Raw genomic sequence first — 9,243 nt, 5'->3', positions numbered from 1 at the left:
ATTGAAGATGCAAGGTAACAGCGAAAATAGATAGCGTCCAAGAGACAACTGGAGACTGAGACAGGACATGGAGCAAAAGTTACAGAGGAGAGGGAGGAGCAGAACAGATGACAGTTGTGGAAGAAAGAGTAAGATGCCAAATTTAGACTATTCAGCAGCTGATAGCTGGGGGACTGCATTTCGTGGGAGATCCCACAAAGAGACTGTAGGGTTGAACAAATGATGGAGTAATACATCCAAAGTGGGTTATGTTTTCCTGCAAGTGGACAGGAAATGTTAATACAGTATAATGTAAATAAATGGTAATTGTGAAGGCTTAAATAGCAATAGTTCTATGAGGCAGCTTTCCAAAGCAGAAGAGGCTACAAATACTGTCATTTTACAATATCTCTGTATTTACATAATATATTCATACCTTTGTGCAGGGTCTGATGTCCCGGATGCCCCTAGGCACAACTGTAATGGCTGCCCCCTCGGCCTAATTTGGCAATATAATAATAATAATAATAATAATAATAATAATACTGATAATACAAAAAATCATAAATTATGTCATTTGGCTTTATTTTTAATTATGTATACATATTTTCTAAGTGGAAGCACTTACAGTGCTAGTTTCTGCAAGTCCTTGTTGATTCTACTGCACTCAAGTGACACCCCTAAGCAGTTGCATCTCCAAGTGGGTGTGCATCCCACACAGCTGTAACCCTAAACAAGTAAGGTGCTTACCTGGAGCCACAGCTCCAAGAGATAAAGAACGCATGCTAAGAATTGTAAAGGCAGCAAGAAAAGATGGGGAGGTGGATTTCATCGTCCACCTAGGCACAAATGACCTGGTTAATGCTGAAGTCATGGCCGTAAAAGATGAATTTAGAAAGTTAGGAACTGCTCTAAAACAGGTGGCAACCACTGTATTGCCAGTACAACAAGGGGAAGATAGAACTCTGAGAATTAGAAACTTCAATGTTTGGCTAAGGAATTGGTGCAATGAGGAGAGATTTGGATATTTAGGTCAAAGTCAAGCTACCTGGCAAGACAGAGCCTTATATAAAAGTGATGGCCTGCACCCATCTTCAAGGGGAACAAGAATATTAAGTGAGAAGTTTGGAAGCTTCATAAGCAACTTTTTTAACTAGCAGAGGGGGGCAGTGAACCAAATAAGAATGAAGAAATCTGCTCCCCCAACCTAGAGGTATTGTCTCTGCAGGCAAATGGAACAGGAAGCCTATCCACTGCAACAGAAGATAATGCCGATCAAAACCGAATAGATATAGGCAGAAAGATGAACATAGCTAGCAGCAGGAGAAGCACAAACACAACTTTAAGAGCTATGTGTGCAAATGCTAGGAGCTTAGGAAATAAAATCCCAGAACTAATTGCAATAATGACAAGGGATGAACTGGATATTGTGGCTATTACAGAGACATGGTGCAATGAAAATCATGACTGGGACATAGCTATACCAGGATATACTTTATTTAGGAAGGACAGAATGGGAAAAATTGGAGGAGGGGTTGCAATATATGTGAAAAAAAATATATAAAGACTACCTTAATAAAAAGTATAAACGGAGGCCCTTTGGGTGACCATAGAAACAGGGGAGAAGGCGATTCTTCGTATAGGGGTGATCTACAGACCACCAGGTCAGGAAGAAGAACTAGACAAGAGCCTATTGCAGGACATCAATAAAATGGCATTAAAAGGAGAGGTGATAATCATGGGAGACTTTAATCTACCTGATGTAAACTGGGAGCTGCCTGTTGCAAGTTCCACCAGAAGTAGGGACATGCTGAATTCCTTGCAAGGAGCATCCCTCCAGCAATTGGTGAGGGAGCCCACTCGTAAGGACGCAATATTAGACTTAATACTTACAAATGGTGACAGAATATCTGACATAAATGTGGGTAAAAATCTGGGATCCAGTGACCATCAAGCAGTATGGTTCAAAATAAAGACAGAGACTGACCCATCGCACACAAAAACAAAGGTGTTAGATTTTAGGTAGGCTGATTTTGTAGAGATGGGAAACTCTGTAAGGGATTCTTTGGCAGAGTGGAAGAACTTGGAAGGAGTGCAGGATAAGTGGGAAAAATTAAAAAGTGCAATTCTAAAAGCAACAGAACTTTGTGTCAAAAGAGTTAGGAAAAACACAAGAAAAAGAAAGCCATTGTGGTTTGCAAAAGAAGTAGCAAGTATTGTGAAAGCAAAAAAGTTGGCCTTTAAGAAATTTAAGCAGACGCAGAAGAATGAGGACAAAGAGGTGTATCTTGTTAGACAGAAGGAGGCTAAGAAGGTAATCAGATATGCAAAAGCACAGGCTGAAGAGAAAATGGCCCAGTCAGTGGGTAAAGGGGGGAAAACTTTTTTTAAGTATATAAGTGAAAGGAGAAAAACAAAAAGTGGAATAATTAGACTGAGAGTGGAAGTTTTCTTGAGGGGGACAATGTAATAGCAGATAATATTAATAATTATTTCTGCTCAGTATTCACTGCTGAAAGAGAGGGGAAGGGGCCACAGTTAAGTTGCAAGTATAGTCAGAAAACTGAGGGAGAGACAAGTACATTTACAGAGGAGAAAGTCCTCACAGAACTCTCAAAACTGAAAGTGGATAAATCAATGGGGCCAGATGGCATACATCCAAGGATACAAAAAGAGCTTAAAGGGGAGCTGGTAAAACCAATAACAGAATTATTCAACCAGTCACTAGCTACTGGAGTAATTCCAGAGGACTGGAAAATAGCGAATGTAGTCCCACTGCACAAAAGTGGAAGCAAGGAAGAGGTAAGCAACTATCGACCAGTGAGCCTTACATCAGTAGTAGGGAAATTGATGGAAACACTCTTAAAACAAAGAGTTGTAGAATATCTCAAAACCAGCAATTTACAGGATCCAAAACAGCATGGGTTTACTGGGGGAAGATCATGTCAAACAAATCTTATTGACTTTTTTGACTGGGTGACTAAAGTAATAGATCAAGGTGGGGCTGTAGATGTAGCTTATCTAGACTTTAGTAAAGCTTTTGACACTGTCCCACATCGCAGACTGTTAAATAAACTTGAAAGCTTGGGATTGGATTCTAAGATAGTTGAATGGATAAGAGCATGGTTGCAGGACAGAAAACAGAGAGTTGTAGTAAACGGAGTACAGTCAAAGGAGGGAAAGGTTACAAGTGGAGTACCCCAGGGATCTGTACTTGGACTTGTGCTTTTTAATATCTTTATTGGTGATATTGCAAACGGAATTGAGGGTAAAATGTGCCTTTTTGTAGATGACACAAAGGTATGCAACAGGGTAGACACACCAGGAGGGGAAAAAAAATGATTGAGGATCTAGGTAGATTAGAGAAATGGTCAAGAGAATGGCAACTACAGTTTAATGCCAAAAAATGCAAAATCATGCACTTGGGTCTCAGAAATCCAAAGACTCAATATAGGCATATATTAAATGCCTCGGGCGAGCGGTGACTGCGAGCAGGACTTTTTGCTCGCAGTCACCGCTCACCCTGTCAGTATTCAACTGACCCCCCTCATACGCAAATTCCCCCTTGCTCCGTTTTTTGAGCGAGGGAGAATTGGCGAATGTGCCTCCAAAAGCTGCGAGAATCGAGGCTAATTACAGCGAGTTTGCTGCAATAGCCTCGGCTCTCGCAGTTTAGGGGAATCCTCGCAGTTCTGTGGTTTTCTGCGATCCTCGCAGTTTAACCCCCTCGCCGGCCGCTCGCACCGGCATTGAATACATGCCAATATAGTATAAATGGCACTATAATGGAAACTACTGAGGAAGAGAGGGATCTAGGTGTCACTATTTCAGGGGACTTAAAAGCAGGTAGGCAATGTAACAAAGCAATGAAGAAGGCAAGTCAGATGCTTGGTTGCATAGGGAGAGGTATCAGCAGTAGAAAGAAAGAAGTAATAATGCCACTGTATAGGTCATTGGTACGACCTTACCTAGAGTATTGTGTTCAGTTCTGGAGGCCATATATCCAGAAGGATATAAATACATTAGAGACTGTACAAAGAAGAGCAACTAAAATGGTGCATGGCCTACATCACAAAACGTACCAGGAAAGACTAAAAGATCTTAATATGTATACTTTAGAGCAGAGAAGGGAAAGGGGGGACATGATAGAAACTTTCAAATATATCAAGGGTTTTAACAAGGTACAGGTGGGAGACATTCTTCATTTCAGGGGAAATGTGAGGAAGAATTACTTCACAGAAAGAGTAGTAGATAAGTGGAATAGCCTCCCATCAGAGGTGGTAGACACAAATACAGTAGTACAATTTAAACATGCTTGGGATAAGCATATTGATATCCTTACAAAAAAATAAGGATCAAATATAGTTTGAGGTAACATGTTTAAAAAAAGGGGCAGACTAGATGGGCCAAGTGGTTCTTATCTGCCGTCAAATTCTATGTTTCTATGTTTTAAAATAGCATATGGCACAGGGGAGCTGAATTATTTTGTAGATAGTGTTAAATTTCAGGTGACTATTAAAATAAGCATCTAAGGCTGCTCCCAACAAGTGACACCCCTAAGCAGTTGCATCTCCAAGTGGGTGTGCATCCCACACAGCTGTCACCCTACCTCCTCCACGGACAGTGGTGGAGGGGGTGGGGCCTATAGATGCGTTTTTAGCCTTTTAAAATGGGTAGAGCTGCAGTGGGAAAGCTCCAGGGTGCTTTAACCGTTTAACAAATTCTGGTATTTGTTAAACAGTTAAAAAGCAGTGTCCTACCCATTTCAGAGCCATTGTTTTTGGCAGTGTGAACGGCTCTATTTCTATGGCTTGAAATGTGTTCCTTGGTGGTTAAATGGGTTGAATGTGTGAATGGCATTACATGCTATTTAAAACGTTTTTCACCTGTAATGTGAAAGGGGTTTAGTGGCTCAGACTCGTTTTAAATACCGTTTCGAAATACTAACGTTTAGGCAACGTGAAAGCAGCATAAGATATTACAGGTTGAGTATCCCTTATCCAAAATGCTCGGGACCAGAAGAATTTTGGATAACGGATTATTCTGTATTCCAGAATATTTTTATATTTCAATGATGTATCTTGCAGTATCTTGCATTTATGTTGTACAAACACATCAAACACAAAATACACACAAAAATTCAAAATATGAAACAAAGTTTGTGTACTATCTCAGATACTGAATTTAAGTGCCAAGCAATCATTTTCTTGCACATATTTAGTGCCAGTTACATATCATGTCCTTAGTAGTGCTGGTACAGATGTCCTTAGTAGTGCTGGTACAGATGTCCCCAGTAGTGCTTTTAGCAAAAGAAAAAAATGTTTTTCACTTTCTGGAATGTATGGTTTTCGGAATAAGTTGGATAACGGATATTTGGATAAGGGATACTCAACCTGTACTTAGATTTGTAATGTTTGCTATATCATTTTTGTATAAGATAAAAGTTCATTACAATAAAAGTCTAAAATAAACTTAAAAAAAAAAAAAAGGAAGTAAATATAGCTGGTATTTGATGAATCCTTCATCAGTAAAGGTATGAAATGGTACAGCAAAAATGGTACAGTATTTCCATAAAAGGAAGAATCAGACAAGGAAAAACAGGCTTTTATGAATTCAGTTTATGGAAAGACCTGCATCCCTGTCTTTTCATGTAATCCCAGACAGACTCAGGGAGATCAGGGATTTGTGGGGGCTAAATCATCACTTCCAGGACTCCTTTTTCTTCTTTACACTGAATATAGTTCTTAATGACATTAGCTGTATGTCTGGGGTTGTTGACCTGTTGCAGAATAAATTTGGAGCCAATCAGATGCCTCCCTGATGGTACTGACTGTACTTCTTAACATTGAAGACACCATTAATCCTGATATGCAGCCCAGACCTTGCAAGCAAACTCCACCATGCTTCACTGTTGCCTGTAGGATACTTATTATTGTACTGCTTTCCAGTCCTTTGGTGAACAAAGGGCTGTTTTCGTGCATAGCTGAGTCACTTGACCTTGTTTCCAACATCAAAGGTATGGCTTTTTGGCTGCAATTCTTTCATAAAAACCACTTCTGGACAGACTTTGCCAAACAGTAGATGATTGTACCTGGGCCCCACTGGTTTCTGCCTGATGCTATCTTCCAACTTCGAAGGAAAGTAAACATAATGAAGCTTTCGTCTGATGCCCTAAGTTTCCTTGGTTGACCACTGCACCTATGGTGCTCCACATAACCGTATTTCTTTGTGCTAATTCAAAAGAGCTGGAACAGCACATCTTGAAACCCCAGCCTGCTCTGAAATCTTTGCCTGGGAAAGACCTTGCTAATGTAGTGTAACTAAGCTGTGTCTTGTTGCTGTGTACAGTCTTGCCTTTGTGTATGACCTGTGACATGCAGTGGTCTTCCATAATCTCACCTTTGTAACAGAGTTTGTATGTTCGGTATTTCAACCGCCGGGATTCCGACCGCCGGGATTTTGACTCCATCCGCTTGAAATACGGGGGACTCCTACTCATTTTGTCACCAATATTTTGGGAACCAGGCAGGCCCTTGAGCATGGTGCTGGTTTTATAAAACCAAGGGGACCCCTATTTGTGTTGACCTGTGATGTTATGAAACCAGGACTGACTCTTTGAGCCCGGGGCTGGTTATGCTCAGGAGGGGGGGACCACACCCTGTTTTTTGAATTTTTTTTACCTTAAATACAATTTTTAATACAGACCCATGCACAGATCTCAATGATCTGTGCATGGTTCTGTCAAATTCACCTGTCACAACCTGGTCAATTTGTTTGGTGATGTTTTGTAACGTTTACCAAAAATCGCATCCCATTAAATTTGCAAGTTGTATAATTTATAATGGGAAAACATCTGGATGCGAATTGAAGTGTTACTAAAAATCGCCAGGTCAGAAATGTGCGAATTTGCGGCAAAAAGTGCGATATTTCCCACAAATCGCATCCTATATAATATGCTATATTCAGAAAAAGTGCGAAAACACCAGTTTTCTGCAAAAAAAAAAAATCACAAAAAAAAATAAATAAATCAATTCCTATTAAATGTCACCCAGGGAATCTTTATATTCTAATGATTTCTATTTGTCAACTCTTTTAGAAAACTTAATTTATGTTATTGTGCATATTCTTTTATTTTGCAGCAATTATTCTTCATCTTATTAATATAATTACTTTCTATTTGTAAAACACTTGCCAACTTACACTACAGTGCTTACACTACATTCTTGCTAGCATTCACAAACATCCACATTAGAATGAAGTGGTTTCTGGTTAAATATATCAGATGCTGTCAACTTGTATCAGTAAATTACTCATAATACCCTAATAACTAATTGTTTAATTATTATATGTTGTTAACAGAACTGTTGTAAAAGTTTGGTTGTTTATTGCCATCTAGTGGTCATACTGTATGTGTTTTTTTCTAATCGTGCTTATACCTACAGTAAATTTTTATTTTTCCTTACATGCATTAAAAAAGTAGAACACAGGCTGTGTTCTAAAATACCACCAACACATTTTTAATTAAAAAATGCAGCTGTCCCTATCTCCATGCATTTGTCAGTAAATCCTGCAGCTAATAATGATAAAATACAGAAAGATTATAGATAATCATTGTTCACCCTAGAACCAGGGGGCGGATTTAGACTTTTATTCTAGGGGGGAGGGGGAGGGGATTTGGTACTTCTGTAGTTTCCCACCGCCACCGCGCGCACAGTCTGTAACAGAAACTATGTAGCCTGCCAGAGGCTGTTTCACTGTGCGCGTGCCGCTCTAGCTCTGTCTGACTGAGCTTGTGCCGCTCTAGCTGTACGTAAACAGCGTAGCGGCCGGCCAGCAGCAGCGGCGCTGCCCAGGCGCTGACGGGTCAATGTCACTGTGGCACTTGTAGTTCCACAGTGAAATAGGCAGCGCCTGGGCACCGCTGACAACGGGGGTATGTTAAAATGGACACCCCGGCACAGCGATGCCAGGGCTTCTAAACTGTACGCGAGATTCAGACGCAACTGCGTCTGAATCTCAAGTCACATAGATAGCCGCTAAGAAGTTTAGGTGGCCCTAGGGGAACACTATTGAAACCCACCCTCAGTGCCACTAGAAGGTATCCGCGTCCGCTCGCCACGCTTCGGGCTCGGTGGCTCGCTGCGCTCGCCACACTAATCTATTCTCAACTCCACGCCGACGTGGATAGTGGGGGTATGAAAAGGTCGTAGGACGCCTACCGCCACCGCTCGCCACGCTTCGGGTGGGCGTGGATAGTGGGATTTACACGGTCCACAGCTGTGGCGCCCACTAGTGGCACTGAGGGTGGGTTTCAATAGTGTTCCCCTAGGGCCACCTAAACTTCTTAGCGGCTATCTATGTGACTCGAGATTCAGACGCAGTTGCGTCTGAATCTCGTGTACAGTTTAGAAGCCCCGGCATCGCTGTGCCGGGGTGTCCACTTTAACATACCCCCGTTGTCAGCGGTGCCCAGGCGCTGCCTATTTCACTGTTGAACTACAAGTGCCACAGTGACATTGACCTGTCAGCGCCTGGGCAGCACTGCTGCTGCTGCTGCTGCTGGCCGGCCGCTACGCTGTTTACGTACACAAGCTCAGTCAGACAGAGCTAGAGCGGCATGCGCACAGTGAAACAGAGCCTCTGGCAGGCTGCCAAGTTTCTGTTACAGACTGTGCGCGCGGTGGCGCGGTGAAACTACAGAAGTACCGGGGATTTATTGACCCTCCCCTCTCCAGGCCAGGCTCCTCCCCTTTCTAATGCTGACCACTCCCCTTACCCAATCCTTACTCCTTCAGAAGCACCAGGTGAGCGGTTCCCTTATTAAGGTGACATACTGACACTGTACTATGTATATGCGATGCACAGTGCCCCACACCCCCGCCTGCTGTGCACACAACATATAGGCCGGGCACCGACACCCACACCCGGCAACATGCACACCCCCGCTGCCGCGCGGCCTCACCTCGAGCTCACACTTCCGCACACTCCTATAGTAACCGTCTCACAGCTGCAGCTCCGGTCTCACGCCGCCACCTAGCTATAATAATATCTCCGCTCTCTCACTCTGCGGCTGCTGCTGCCAGTGCCCACTGCACACACAGCCACTTCCAGGTTCCTAGTACAGCATGTAGTGGGACTGCTGTACACCCCGCTGCTGTCTGGGACAGCGTCCAGCATGAGGCACAAGGACCCTAGGGGGGGGGGGGCGACCGCCCCATTCGCCCCCCCCCCCTCTAATCCGCGCCTGCCTAGAACACATAGAGG

This window comes from Crinia signifera, chromosome 3 (assembly GCF_055691185.1).
Source record: "Crinia signifera chromosome 3, ASM5569118v1, whole genome shotgun sequence".
Lineage (NCBI taxonomy): Eukaryota > Metazoa > Chordata > Amphibia > Anura > Myobatrachidae > Crinia > Crinia signifera.
This window is presented reverse-complemented; position numbering follows the sequence as displayed.